Here is a 16,435-nt window from a genome sequence, read left to right as displayed (position 1 = left end):
TATTCTGTATGGAGCATTATATGGGGCCCATAATACTGCATGGAGGACTATGTGGTGCCCATAATACTGTATGGAGGACACTGTGGTGCCCATAATACTGTATGGAGGGCTATATTGTCCAGTCTGCACTGTACACTGTGAGGATTCACCGGTTTCTGAGCTATTGTAGAAGTTACAATAGATATCACTCCGGTAATGTAAGAAGTACGTGACATCTTTGGCCTTGTACTATATCTATATTTCTCTGTGGTATCTGTGCATCATGAATCATGGTATGTGTTAAAGGGACCAACTGAGACTCTTTCGCCAAGGGCCCACAAAAACCTGGAGCCGGCCCTGGGTCCATGGTTATTCAGCCCTTCCCAGCCTAAAAATAACAGCCCTCAGCCGCCCCAGAAGTGGAACATCACATGAGATGCTCCAAGTCTGGTGCTTCGCCTTCACTCTTCCCGATTGCTCTGGTGCAGTGGCAGTTGGGGTAATAGGACTTGGGGTTGATGCCAGCTGTGAATTCTCCAAAAACACAGCTGACATCAAGCCCTGGTGTTAGTAATGGAGAGGTGTCTATCAGACACCTCTCCATTACTGAACCAGTACTAAAAAGTAAAAAACACGCACAAAAATAGTTTATTTTAAAAAACACTGCCCAACTTTTTCCTTGGTTCACCAATTTATTTTAGCACAAAAAAACCCATGCATGTCCATCGTAGTCCAGGGAATCTGACATAGTCCACAAATGGAAACCTGAAAAACATAAAAAGAGAGAAACAAAAACAAGACACCGTCCCTTTTTCACCAATTTATTATAAAAAGATAAAGTCCCAAGGTCCGATGTAATCCAATGTTTCCCATGACGCTCCCTGATTCCATTGTCCAAAGCCTATAGAGCCCCATTCTGAGGCTCAATAGGTTTTCAGCAGTAGCCACTCCCGGCTCACGCTGCACTCTGCAAGACCTGGCGAATGTGAAGAGCAGTAACATTACAGACATCCACTGCTCATCAGATTCGCCGGGTCCCGCTGCACTCGGTGAGATCCGACGACTGTGAAGAGGAGAAAAGTTACTGACGTCACTGCTCTTCACAGTCACAGGGTCTCGCGTAGCACATCGTAACCCAGCGACTCTGATGAGCGGTGACATTAGTAACGTTACTTCTTTTCACAGTCGCCGGGTCTCGACAAGCATAAAAAGATGTAGAACAAACTCCACATGAAATGCACTATAAAGCGCAATTTTAAAATATGTAGGGGAGTTGTGAAATTATTTATCTGCTGGATATCTATCTATTATCTATATATTATATATCTATTTCTATCATCTATCTACAGTTAGGTCCATATACAGTTATATGAAAAAGTTTGGGCACCCCTATTAATCTTAAGCTTAATGTTTTATAAAAATTGGTGTTTTTGCAACAGCTATTTCAGTTTGATATATGTAATAACTGTTGGACACAGTAATGTTTCTGCCTTGAAATGAGGTTTATTGTACTAACAGAAAATGTGCAATCTGCATTCAAACAAAATTTGACAGGTGCATAAGTATGGGCACCCTTATCATTTTCTTGTTTTAAATACTCCTACCTACTTTTTACTGACTTACTAAAGCACTTTTTTGGGTTTTGTAACCTCATTGAGCTTTGAACTTCATAGCCAGGTGTATGCAATCATGAGAAAAGCTACTTAAAGTGGCCACTTGCAAGTTGTTCTCCTGTTTGAATCTCCTCTAAAGAGTGGCATCATGGGCTCCTCAAAACCAACTGTCAAATGATCTGAAAACAAAGATTATTCAACATAGTTGTTCAGGGGAAGGATACTAAAAGCTGTCTCAGAGATTTAACCTGTCAGTTTCCACTGTGAGGAACATAGTAAGGAAATGGAAGAACACAGGGACAGTTCTTGTTAAGGCCAGAAGTGGCAGGCCAAGAAAAACATCAGAAAGGCAGAGAAGAATGGTGAGATCAGTCAAGGACAATCCTCAGACCACCTTCAGAGAGCTGCAGCATCAACTTGCTGCAGATGGTGTCACTGTGCATCAGTCAACTATACAACGCACTTTGCACAAGGAGAAGCTGTATGGGAGAGTGATGCGAAAGAAGCCGTTTCTGCAAGCACGCTACAAACAGAGTCGGCTGAGGTATGCAAAAGCACATTTGGGGAAGCCAATTTCTTTTTGGAAGAAGGTCCTGTGGACTGATGAAACCAAGATTGAGTTGTTTGGTCATACAAAAAGTCGTTATGCATGGCGGCAAAAAAACACAGCATTCCAAGAAAAACACTTGCTACCCACAGTAAAATTTGGTGGAGGTTCCATAATGCTTTGGGGCTGTGTGGCCAATGCCGACACCGGGAATCTTGTTAAAGTTGAGGGACGCATGGATTCCACTCAGTATCAGCAGATTCTTGACAATAATGTTCAAGAATCAGTGATAAAGTTGAAGTTACCCCAGGGATGGATCTTTCAGCAAGACAATGATCCAAAACACCGCTCCAAATCTACTCAGGCATTCATGCAGAGGAACAATTACAATGTTCTGGAATGGCCATCCCAGTCCCCAGACCTGAATATCATTGAACATCTGTGGGATCATTTGAAGAGGGCTGTCCATGCTCGGCGACCATCAAACTTAACTGAACTGGAATTGTTTTGTAAAGAGCAATGGTCAAAAATACCTTCATCCAGGATCCAGGAACTCATTAAAAGCTACAGGAATCGACTAGAGGCTGCTATTTTTGCAAAAGGAGGATCTACTAAATATTAATGTCACTTTTCTGGTGAGGTGCCCATACTTATGCACCTGTCAAATTTTGTTTGAATGCAGATTGCACATTTTCTGTTAGTACAATAAACCTCATTTCAAGGCAGAAACATTACTGTGTCCAACAGTTATTACATATATCAAACTGAAATAGCTGTTGCAAAAACACCAATTTTTATAAAACATTAAGCTTAAGATTAATAGGGGTGCCCAAACTTTTTCATATGACTGTATATTTGGACAGAGACAAGATTTTTCTAATTTTGGTTCTAGACATTACCACAATGAATTTTAAACAAAACAATTCAGATGCAGTTGAAGTTCAGACTTTCAGCTTTCATTTGAGGGTATCCACATTAAAATTGGATGAAGGGTTTAGGAGTTTCAGCTCCTTAACATGTGCCACCCTGTTTTTAAAGGGACCAAAAGTAATTGGACAATTGACTCCAAGGCTATTTCATGGACAGGTGTGGGCAATCCCTTCGTTATGTCATTCTCAATTAAGCAGATAAAAAGTCTGGAGTTGATTTGAGGTGTGGTGCTTGCATTTGGACGGTTTTGCTGTGAAGTAAACATGCGGTCAAAGGAGCTCTCCATGCAGGTGAAACAAGCCATCCTTAAGCTGCAAAAGCAGAAAAAAAACATCCGAAAAATTGCTACAATATTAGGAGTGGCAAAATCTACAGTTTGGTACATCCTGAGAAAGAAAGAAAGCACTGGTGAACTCATCAATGCAAAAAGACCTGGGCGCCCACGGAAGACAACAGTGGTGGATGATCGCAGAATAATGTCCATGGTGAAGAGAAACCCCTTCACAACAGCCAACCAAGTGAACAACACTCTGCAGGAGGTAGGCGTATCAATATCCAAATCCAAATCTACCATAAAGAGAAGACTGCATGAAAGTAAATACAGAGGGTTCACTGCACGGTGCAAGCCACTTTTAAGCATCAAGAATAAAAAGGCTAGACTGGACTTTGCTAAAAAACATCTAAAAAAAGCCAGCACAGTTCTGGAAGTACATTCTTTGGACAGATGAAACCTAGATCAACCTCTACCAGAATGATGGAAAGAGAATAGTATGGCGAAGGCGTGGTACAGCTCATGATCCAAAGCATACCACATCATCTGTAAAACACGGTGGAGGCAGTGTGATGGCTTGGGCATGCATGGCTGCCAGTGGCACTGGGTCACTAGTGTTTATTGATGATGTGACACAGGACAGAAGCAGCCGAATGAATTCTGATGTATTCAGAGCCATACTGTGTGCTCAGATCCAGCCAAATGCAGCCAAACTGATTGGCCGTCGTTTCATACTACAGATGGACAATGACCCAAAACATAAAGCCAAAGCAACCCAGGGGTTTATTAAAGCAAAGAAGTGGAATATTTTTGAATGGCCAAGTCAGTCACCTGATCTCAACCCAATTGAGCATGCATTTCACTTGATAAAGACTAAACTTCAGACAGAAAGGCCCACAAACTAACAGCAACTGAAAACCACCGCAATGAAGGCCTGGCAGAGCATCAAAAAGGAGGAAACACAGCGTCTGGTGATGTCCATGAGTTCAAGACTTCAAGCAGTCATTGCCAACAAAGGGTTTTCAACCAAGTACTAGAAATGAACATTTTATTTACAATTATTTAATTTGTCCAATTACTTTTGGTCCCTTTAAAAATAGGGTGGCACATGTTAAGGAGCTGAAACTCCTAAACCCTTCATCCAATTTTAATGTGGATACCCTCAAATGAAAGCTGAAAGTCTGAACTTCAACTGCATCTGAATTGTTTTGTTTAAAATTCATTGTGGAAATGTCTATAACCAAAATTAGAAAAATGTTGTCTCTGTTCAAATATATATGGACCTAACTGTATATCTTTATATATGATTGCTATATTATTTTTGTCAGCTAGCCTTTAAGTTTCCATAAAGTATTATAGTATGTAAAAGATGTTAAAAATGCATTGCATATGGATTGCATGTGCATGTCATACAGATTGCATACGGATCCGAGCTGAGAAAATAATCGCACACTCAGGTTGAACAAGGTAAACCATACGGATTCCACTCGTTCAGCTTTCCTGGATGAGAATGTGACAGATTTTTTATATGCCAGTGTGAGTGAACCCTTAATATTGTACAGATTGAAATTTCCGATCCATCAATGTTGCCTGTTTTATTCAACCCAAAAATTCCTTAACCCACAGCCCCATGGGAGCTAAAGAACATACTACACCAGAAAAAGTTATGCCAGTTGATATTTCAGAAGACATGAGCAGACAGCTTAGGGCAACAGGATTCTAATGCTAATCTATGTTGCAGCCTCTGTTAGCTGAGGTGGTAGGAGCAGAGCCTGTGATAGTAGCACTCTGAGCCAGGGAAAACCTTGGGGTAGGAATCTGGCAGGTGGAGGGGCAAAATGATTGCTGCCCATTGCACACAGAGGCACCTGTTAGCTGTTTTGTGGATTAAGATGATGATGATTGATGATCATGATTCTATGTTGAACAAAACCTGGGAACCAGTCAGGTGTGATGAGCAGTTAAGGTCATCAGTAGTGATGAGCGAGCACTAAAATGCTCAGGTGCTCTTTACTCTAGTCGAGCAAATCGTAATGCTCGAGCTCTCGACCCAAGGAACGAAGATAATGGAAGTCAATGGGAAACTCGAGCAATTTTCCGCCGCCACACCCTTCCCCGGAGGTCCAGAGGGGTCTAAAAATTGCTCAAATCGATGTAAACAGCGCTGAAATGGCATGGGAACTGCATGGGAAAGACCCCTGGAAGCATCTCTGAATCCCAGGTCTCTGCTGGGAACAATGTTGTTGGAGTATTACGCCACTTTTACGGACTCACAATAAAACATACAAAACCGAAACTAAAATGGATTTTACTGGAAAGAATGTTAAGAAACATTCTTGCAGGGATAATGACTTGTATATAAGGCAAAATAAATAACAGAATAAAAATGCTCCTCCACACCTTGTGTGGGCTATGTTCACACGTAGTGCTTTTCTGCATTTGTGCATGTTCGCATTGCTTTCAACGATGAAAAAAACATTCACCAGTAAATGTAATTGTAACATTTTAATACCTTATCTGGCCATGTGGTGTGTGAGACATGATCAGACACATCCTGTTTCATTTATGAAGGAGGGACTCTGAAAGTCCCATTTTTTTTCAGGGCCATCAGGTGGCCCTCACTATTTGTAGTGGCCCATCAGGTGGCCCCTACTATTGTTATAGGGCCAGCAGTCAGACCTCACTATTGTTAGTAAGGGCCATTTGGTGGCCCTCACTCAAATTTTAGAGGGCCAGCTGGCCCTCACTCAACATTTTTAGAGGGCCAGCAGCCAGCCCTCACTAAGCATTTTTGGCAGGCCAGCAGCCGGCTATTGCCAGTGCAATATAATGTATCCATCTCAGGTGGTCAGATTTTCTTTTTTTGTATATATTTTGTAAAGTTTGAAACTTGGAGTGCCAGCACGCGGCCTCCACTATTTTCAGAGGGCCAGCAGGCGTCTTGTGGATAAGTGAGACCAAGATAGAGCTTTTTACTAAAGCACATCATTTAACTGTTTACTGTAAATTGAATGAGGCCTACAAATAAAAGATCACTGTACTTCAGAGTACTTCAGCTCTAACAGTAAAATATGGTGGAGGTTCAAAGATATTCAGGGGTTGTTTTGCTGCCTCTGGCACTGGGTGCATTGACTGTGTGCAAGGCATCATGAAATGTGAAGATTCCCAAAGTATTTTGGGTCGCAGTGTAGTGCCCAGTGTTAGAAACCTGGGTTTGCTTCCGAGATCAATAGTCTTCCAGCAGGACAATGACCCCAAACATACTTCAAGAAGCACCCAGAAATGGATGGAAACAAAGCACTGGAGAGTTCTGAAGTGGTAAGTCCAGTTCTAGTAGTGTAAAGCCTGCCACCACTACCTCTTACATATAGATGCTACAGAGAAACTGTGAACGGACACATTAAATCAGTTAATTTTGCCTACTTTGATAAATGTCTGAGTACAGATCACTGTAAAAATCACAAATCTGTCAATGATTGTATGGAAAAAAGCAATCAAGTTATGGACAGTGGAAGAGATGTATGTAACCAGAATGAACACTCATTTTCAGCAGATGATATCTAGCACTTATCCCTATACTAAATGCAGCTAACAGTGGTATTAATAGAGAATATATGTTATTTATTTATTTTTTTTGGTTGCAGCAGCAAGGACTATAAGGCAATAATCCCTGACTAGATGCCTGTAATACGCTATCCCTATTGTGACAGCTCACAGTACAATTGCAGATAAGAGAGGTAATATTGTAGAATATAAAATAGATTTGAATTGGCCCTGAAAAGAGTTTTCTTTTGTATGTGTCAGCACCAAGGACTGTTATTTCGTCAACCCTGCTGGGGAATACAGTGGAGCATTTCGCATCTACTCAGCCTGATATGGAGGAGACCAAGATCTTCTGTACTTACTGTACAAAGTCTACTGTCCTGGCTGTGAAATCCTGTCTGCACTCTGAGAACTCCCTATGTGACGACCAACTGACAGCCCACAACAAGGCACTGGATCATATACTAATAGAACCCACCGACTCTTTAGGTTTCCAAAAATGTTCCCTCAAGTAGAAGGGGGAGCCTCAGAAAATCACTTTTTCACATTAACAAGCAGTGGGTCTCCTAGACTGGTAAAGAGTATGCACTAAGTGCAAGGGATGCCAAAAATTAGAAGGAGGCACTCCAATAGCCCTTTGAAGAGACGTAGTGGAGTGTCTTAGAAAACATTTTTTCCCATTAACATTTTTACCCGGGTATTCATTGCTCGGGTCGAGCACATTGGAATACTCGGGTGCTCGACCCAAGCAACAAGCCCAATGTAAGTCTATGGGAACCTCGAGCATTTTTCAGGCGGCTCCCCCCGTTGGTCTGCAGAGGGCCTAAAAATTGCCCAAATCGATGGGAACAGTTCTCAAATGACATGGAAACAGCATGGGAAAGACCCCTGGAAGCATCTCTGACTCCCAGATCACTGCTGTCAACAATGCTGTAAGAGTATTACGCCACTATTATGGACTCACAATAAAACATACAAAAACGAAACCAAAATGGATTTTCCTGGGAAATGTGTAAAGGAACATCCTTTCCAGGGTAATGACTTGTATATAAGGCAAAATAAATAACCAAAAACAAAAATACTCCTCCACACCTTGGGCTATATTCACACGTAGCATTTTTGTTGCGTTTTTGCACTTTTGCATTGCTTTCAACCAAGACAAATGCATTCACCAGTAAATGTCATTTTAACATTTTACAACCTTATCTGGCCATGTGGTGTGTGACACATCATCAGACACATGCATACAGTGCTGAAAAGACATGGGAACAGCATGGGGAAGACCTCTCTGACTCCCAGGTCACTGCCTAAAAGTGTGCCCATCATAAGTGATCCTTGGCGCATGCGAAGATGCCTCCCGCCATGCACCTGTCATTGCAGACTTGCAACAATCACTGTCCACGTCCTTTTCCCAGTGCAGCGTTCAGTTGTCCCTACCCCATTCCTTGGAATGCAAGCGCAAGTATGCAGCCAGCCACCCACCAACCCACAGGCTGCAATACTATTCTGACAAATTTTTGACAACTGCTTGCACTTGAAATGTGGCCTTTTAGGCTCGTGGAGGCAGAAGCTTTTCATAACCTCATGCCAGCGGCGGCCGGGTGTCCATACTCGGTCCCCAGCCGCCACTGTTTCTCCCGGTGTCGTCTCCGCCTTCCACAAGCACGGGTCCCACAACATTACCCGTGCCCTCCCCAATGCACTTACTGGGAAGGACCGCCTAACCACAAACACGTGGACAGGTGAATGTGGCCAGGGACGGTACGGAGCCAGTCCACAGCTTTTTTTGCTGAGCTGTATTTCACCACAGCCACGTTCTTTAGCTTGGTGAAAGGACTTGGGAAACCATATCTACCCAGCTGTCATTTCTCCCAGGAAGTCCTCTAAAGCAGCTTTCACTTGAAATGTGGCCTTTTAGGCTCGTGGAGGCGGAAGCTTTTCATAACCTCATGCCGGCGGTGGCCGGGTGTCCATACTCGGTCCCCAGCCGCCACTGTTTCTCCCGGTGTTGTCTCCGCCTTCCACAAGCACGGGTCCCACAACATTACCCGTGCCCTCCCCAGTGCACTTACTGGGAAGGACAGCCTAACCACAAACACGTGGACAGGTGAATGTGGCCAGGGATGGTACGGAGCCAGTCCACAGCTTTTTTTGCTGAGAGTTGTATTTCACCACAGCCATATTCTTTAGCTAGGTGAAAGGACTGGCATAGAAGTAAACCGTATCTACTCTGTCATTTCTCTCAGGAAGTCCTCTAAAGCAGCTTTTGGAGAAACAATGGCAGCCTGTCCAACATCAACTTGCACTTCTCGGTGGTGCTTTGACACACAAACATCTTTCTTTGCGCATTTAATTTCATGACTACAGAGTTGGGCAATGGCCTGATCTGCAGTCCGGTTTGAGAAATAACATGCATAAGCACGTCCGATCTACATTAAAAAAACAGCCATAGAGTGTCCAGGAACATTCCTCCACACTTTTCTTAGTCAGGGCTGCTTCTCGGCAGGGTTGGACGGACCCACCAGAAAACCGGAGACTCGTCCGGTGGGCCCTGGCTTCTCCTTCAGGAGAGATCATAGTACCGAGGTGAGGCCATGATGATGATAGAGGCTACCATCTGCTTAGTTTTCTGTTACTTGGAATGCAAACGCAAGTATGCAGCCTGCCACCCACCCACAGGCTGCAATACTAAACTGCCAGATTTCTGGGCAGCTGCTTGCACTTGAAATGTGGCCTTTTAGGCTCGTGGAGGTGGAAGCTTTTCATAACCTCATACCTCGTGTCCATACTCGGTCCCCAGCCGTCACTATTTCTCCCGGTGTTGTCTCCGCCTTCTATAAGCGCGGGTCCCTGAACATTACTGCTGGTACTTTTCTGTGGGAATTTGCTTGCCTCCTACCAGCCTGGAATATTTCCAGTAAACTATGGTACGACGCCATGGTATTAGCACTGCCCCCAGTAACAGTAGCGAAGCCATCCCCAATTTCCTTCTCAGGAATTTTATTTGGTATACTGAGTGGCTGCCCAAATACATTATGTTCTCACAAAGAAGCTGAAGATAGAGTGGCAGTAGGTGCAAGTTTCTCCAGCCTGTTAGATATTAGAGGGTGAACGGCAGCACATTGGATCAGTGGTTAGCACTGAAGCCTTGCAGCGCTGGAATCCTGGGTTCAAATCCCAGCAAGGACAACATCTGCAAGGACTTTGTATGTTCTCCCCATGTTTGCGTGGGTTTTCATCTCAGTAAAAAAGCAGCCATAGAGTGTCCAGGAACCTTCCCACACACTTTTCTTAGCCAGGACTGCTTCTCGACAGGGTTGGACGGTCCCACCAGAGAATCATCTGGTGTGCCCTGGCTTCTACATTAGGAGAGTTCATGATAGCGCTAACTTTGCAGCTGCTATGGGGCACTTGAGCGGGGGAGAAAGGTTAACCCTCAGAATCAAATCCTTTGGTGGGCACAATGTTTTTCAATCTGAAACAGCTTCTCAGTGAGAGTTGTATTTCACCACAGCCATATTCTTTAGCTCGGTGAAAGGACTGGCATAGAGGGAAACTGTATCTACTCCGTCACCAGGTTCCGCCCATTGTCACACACGACCATGCCTGGCTGTATGTCCGGCAGTGAGAGCCACAGATCAAGCTGCTGTGTTACAGCTTTCAACAACTCTGCAGCGCTGGGTGGTTTGTCACCTAAGCATTAAGCATATCATCTTCAGCACAACCTGTTGCCGCTTGACCAAGGCAGTGCTGCAGTGCTTTCAGCTTGTGACTGATGTGGTCATTTCGGAGATGGAGGAGGAGGTGTAGGAGCTGAACAATGTGATTACATTGAGGTTACATTGGCGACTCTGTTTTTATACTAAAGAAAGATCCTACAGTTTTGTTTTTGTTTTTTACGTTATTTTTTAAGGCAAATGCATTCACCGGGAAATGTCATTTTAACATTTTACAATTTTATCTGGCAATGTGGTGTGTGACACATCATCAGACACATCCTGTTTCGTTGATGATGGAGGGACTCTGAAAGACACATAGAGCAGGGCCACAGTAACGAATACGACATGTTCCCATTAGAAAGGAGAGAGTCTGCTATACAGTTATAGGGTATGCAGTGAGTCTAACGGCTAACCAAATGTAGGAAAAACCCCACTAACAATTTAAAGAGACATAGAGCAGGGTCACAGTAACGACAAATTCCCATTAGAAAGGAGAGAGTCTGCTATACAGTTATTGGGTATGCAGTGAGCCTAACGGCTGACCAAATTTAGGAAAAACCCCACTAACAATTTAAAGAGACATAGAGCAGGGTCACAGTAACGACAAATTCCCATTAGAAAGGAGAGAGTCTGCTATACAGTTATTGGGTATGCAGTGAGTCTAACGGCTGACCAAATTTAGGAAAAAACCCACTAACAATTTAAAGAGACATAGAGCAGGGTCACAGTAACAACAAATTCCCATTAGAAAGGAGAGAGTCTCCCATAGTGTTGCCCTATGCAGTGAATGCAAGGGCTGCCAAAAATTTGGAGGCACTTCAATGCCCCTTGCAAGAGACGTGGAGGAGGGCCTCATAAAAAATTTTCCCATTAGAAAGGAGCGGGCCTCCTATACGTGTAATGCCCATGCACTAAGTGTATGGGCTGACAAAAAATTTTTATGGCCATCATAAACACCCTTTAAAAACATTATGTGGGTGCTGCATCACGGACCACAGTCACCCTGGTGATATGGTGGTGGAGGATGAGGAGAAGGAGGATGACAAGAGCAAATAGCCAAAATCAGGAAGCGTATACCCATGTCTGGGTGTGAAAAGGTGCATGGGAATACTCCCAAGAAAAGACACTGGATTTGAGTTTATGTTACGCTGCTATCATTCGGTGGTGTTGAGAAGTCTGGCCAAATCCAGCCCTTGTTCATTTTAATAAGAGTCAGCCTGTCAGCATTTTCAGTTGACAGGCGGATGCGCTTATCAGTTATAATTCCACCAGTGGCACTAAAAACCCGCTCTGATAAAATGCTGGCGGCAGGGCAGGCCAGGACCTCCAAGGCATAGAGAGCCAGTTCATTCCACGTATCCAGCTTAGATACCCAATAATTATAAGGCACAGAGGAATCACGGAGGACGTTGGTACGGTCGGCAAGGTACTCCCTCAGTATCTTCCCAAACTTTGCACTCCTTGTGAGAGTACCCCGCACCTGTGCGATGGGAGGGGCTGAGAAAACTCTCCCAGAACTTTGACAGTGTTCCCCTGCCTCTGCAGGATTGAAGTTGTGTCTCTCTCGCCTGTACTCCTTGGTTGTCCAATGAAGTGTGCCCTCTGCCGCCAGCTTTTTCAGATGGGAATTTTTTAATAGTTCCGCAACAAGGGCCTTCTGGTACAGCCCCATTTTTGTAGACCTGTCCGCCTCAGGAATAAGAGATATAAAGTTCTCCTTGTAACGTGGGTCTAGAAGTGTTACCAACCAGTAATGACTGTCACCCAAAATTTTAAGAACGCGAGGGTCATGGGAAAGGCGGTGTAACATAAACTCAGCCATGCATGCTTGACTACTAACAGGCAAGACTTCCGTGTCCTCACCAAGAGGATGACTGACCATGCTCTCCTCCTCCTCCTCTCTGTCCTCAGGCCATCCACGCTGAACAGACGGTATGACAGCTGTGCAGGTAGTACCATATTTAGTGCATGAAACTAGCTCCTGTCCTTCCTCCTCCTCCTCTTCCTCATTGTCACCCAATCCATGTTAGGATGAGATGAGGCTGGGCTGTATGTAATCACCCTGTATGGTTCCTTGCTCCATCTCATCGTGCTCCGCCTGCAATGCCTCTTCTTTGATTGTGAGCAGAGAGCGTTTCAGAAGACAGAGAAACGGGATGGTGACGCTAATTATGGCGTCATCGCCGCTCACCATCTTGGTGGAGTCCTCAAAGTTTTGGAGGATGGTACATATGTCTGACATCCATGTCCACTCCTGAGGTCTTATGTGTGGAGTCTGAACTGAATACCGATGGCCTTGTTGATGCAGGTACTCAACAACTGCCCACAAATCCTTCCCAACATAATCATGAACATCTGCAGTGTAGAGTTTCAACTCGTGGGGACATCACACACCAGTCTGTGAGCCAGAAGCTGCAAACGCTGCTGAAACACGGCAAGGGCGGCAGATGCTGTAGCTGACTTTCTAAAAACACAGGCGGCGTACTTTAACAAACAGATCTGGCAGCTCCGGGTAGGATTTGAGAAACCGCTGAACCACGAGGTTAAGCACATGGGCCAGGCATGGTAAGTGTGTGAGCTCGCCTCGCCTCAGAGCCGCCACCAGGTTCCGGCCATTGTCACACACGACCATGCCTGGCTGTAGCTTCAGCGGTGTGAACCACAGATCTGCCTGCTCTTTCAGAGCTGTCCACAACTCTTCAGCATTGTGCGGTTTGTCACCTAAGCATATTAGCTTCAACACAGCCTGTTGCCGCTTGGCCGAGGCAGTGCTGCAGTGCTTCCAGCTTGTGACTGATGTGGTCATTTTGGAGATGGAGGCTGAAGAGGAGGAGGAGGCTGAGGAGGATGAGGTGCAGGAGCTGTAGACCGTGGAGACAACCATAATTGACCTAGGGCCCGCAATCCTTGGCGTCGGGAGGACGTGTTCCGTCCCAAGGTCCGACTGGGTCCCGGCTTCCACTATGTTAACCCAGTGTGCCGTCAGCGAGATGTACCGTCCCTGCCCACAAACACTTGTCCACGTGTCCGTGGTTAGGTGGACTTTCCCGGTAACTGCATTGTTGAGGGCACGGCTAATGTTTTGGGACACGTGCTTGTGTAATGCGGTTCCGGCCCCCCCGGGAGAAATAGTGGCGGCTGGGGACCCAGTACCGAGGGACGGCCGCCGTCATCAGGTTGTGGAATGCTTCCGTCTCCACGAGCCGAAAGGCAACATTTCGAGCACAAGCAGTCATGAAATGTGAGAATTTAGTAGTGTGGCCTGTGGGGCGTTGGCTGCATATTTGCGCTTGCGTTCCAAGGACTGGGGTATGGACAACTGAATGCTGCGCTTGGACAAGGACATGGACTTGCTTCCTGATGCTGCTACTTGAGAGTGTGCAACGACAGGTGCAGGGCAGGAGGCATCTTTGCATGCACCATGGACAGGGGATTGGCTTGCATGCACAACAGCGGGAGAAGCAATTGTGCCACCTGCAGACACTGTTCCTGGACCCTGGGGTTCGGCCCACAAAGTCGGGTGCTTTGCTGCCATGTGCCTGATCATGCTGGTGGTGGTCAGGCTGGTCGTTTTGCCACCCCTGCTGATGCTGGCCTGGCAGGTGGTGAAAATGGCCTTTTTGGGGTTATTGGCAGAGTCTTTAAAAAACAACCAGACTCGGGAAGACTTAACAGTTGTACTGGCAACTTCCTTCGTGTTGGTGTTACGGGGAATGGTTGCCTGCCTTCTGTCTGCGGCCACCACACTGCTTCTTCCTGCCTGTTGGGGTGCTCTGCCTCCCTCCCCCTGTGTGCTGCTGTCCTCGCTCTGCATGTCCTCCTGCCAGTTTGGGTCAGTTACTATATCATCCACCACCTCGTCTTCCACTTCTGCACCCTGGTGCGCCTCCTGACTTTCTGGCAATTGTGTCTCATCATCGTCCACCTCTTGTGACACTTTCCCACTGTTGCCTTCGTGTGACCGTGGCTGCTCAAATATTTGGGCATCGCTACACGCGATCTCCTCTTGCCCCACTTCAAGTGGACCGGGCGAGAGGCCCGAATCTATAAATGGAAAAGTGAACAGCTCTTCAGAGTGTCCAAGTGTGGGATCAGTTGTACTGGGTACTCGGCATGGTGGGAGGAAGGAGGATCAGGGTGAGGAATATGCGGTCCAGACTCACGGCTACTGAGACTTGACCGTGTGAAAGACAGGGTGGTGGTGGCTAAGTGACTGGAAGCCTAATGTTCTATCCAACCAACAACCTTTTGACACTGCTCTGGGTTCAATAGTGGTGTGCTGAGGTCCCCTAGGAGTTGGGACAGGAAGGTCGGGCGAGAAGATGTGGGTGTTTGTTGTGGTACAATTTCAGCTTGCCCACGGCCTTGTCCTTGGCCTCTGCATGCACCATCACCATCACATCCAGTTCCCCGTCCCTTGCCACATGCCTTGCCCATTTTAAATGGAGGACAGTATCTTCCACGCTCACTACAAATGACTGAGTCAAAACCAGCTTAGAATCTTGCAAGACAGGTTCATCAACTGTGCATTTATTTAATTTAGAACGTTTTTTCTGTACAATATGCTTTGCCCTATTTAGGGTCCACAACGGATAGCCCCTCTTGCTTAGTTTGTTCCTACACTCCTGCAATTCACTATCTAGTTTGAATGCATCATTGCAATTGCGCTTAATGTGCGTAAACTTACTAACCGGGATCGCCTTGATTTTGTGTCTTGGGTGGCCATTTGTCGCATGCAGAATTGTATTGCCAGACAAAGGTTTTGAAAAAGTAGATGTAACAATGTTACTCTCTACACCCTCCAGTTTGAGATTCAAAAATTAAATTGAGGAATGATGAAACATCGATGTGAAAACTAAACCAAATGGATTGCTATTGATATATGTGACAAAGTCCAATTCGGCAGATGCATCGCCTCCCCCAAATGAACAGGAGGTTGTCGATGTATTTAACCATGGAAAACCCCATTCTACCTTGCCTGTACGGTCTCCCTAAAGTCCATAAGGTCACTGACCCACAACGAATGAGACCCATAGTGTCAGGATTTGGAGCTGTTACTGAACACCTGGGCGAATGGCTGGACTCTTTGTTGCAACCCCTGGTACAAAGATTTCCAAGGTTCTTAAAGGACTCTTGAGATGTGTTAGTTGTAAAAAAAATTGCATGGTGCCCAAACTATATGTGGCTCACTTGTGATGTCACCTCACTCTATACTTGCATACCATATGATGTTGCTTTGGATTCTCTGAAATTTCATTTGTCTGGTTATAGTGACTAGGAAAAAGCAGTGGGGTGGCCACAGACACAAAGCGGCCAACTGTTCCCCAAAATACCAATACTAGGGAAGTTGCAAGTCCAACTGTTAGGTCTTCCCGAGTCTGGCTCTTTTTTAAAGACTGTCCAGTTAACCCAAAAAAGGCTATTTGCAACATCTACCATGACAGCAACAGCAGGGACTGCAAAACTACGAGCCTGACCACCACCAGCAGGCTCAGGCACATGACAGCAAAGCACCCAACTAGTTGGGCCTAACGCCAGGGTCCAGAAGCAGTGTCTGTGGGTGACACCACTGCATGTTCCGCTGTTGTGTGTCCATGATGCAGGCGAAGATGCCTCCCACCATGCACTTGTCATTGCACACTTGCAACCACCACCATCAGCAACCACGTCCCGGTCCATGTCCCAGCGCAGGGTTCAGTTGTCCCTACCCAGTCCTTGGAACGCAAGCGCAAATACGTAGCTAACCACCCACAGGCCACAATACTAAACTGCCACATTTGTAGACTGCTTGCCCTGGAAATGTTGCCTTTTAGGCTCATGGAGACGGAAGCTT

The sequence above is a fragment of the Phyllobates terribilis genome, unplaced genomic scaffold, assembly GCF_046119375.1.
Source record: "Phyllobates terribilis strain yellow unplaced genomic scaffold, ASM4611937v1 Scaffold_1__5_contigs__length_1240528914, whole genome shotgun sequence".
NCBI classification, from domain to species: Eukaryota; Metazoa; Chordata; class Amphibia; order Anura; family Dendrobatidae; genus Phyllobates; species Phyllobates terribilis.
This window is presented reverse-complemented; position numbering follows the sequence as displayed.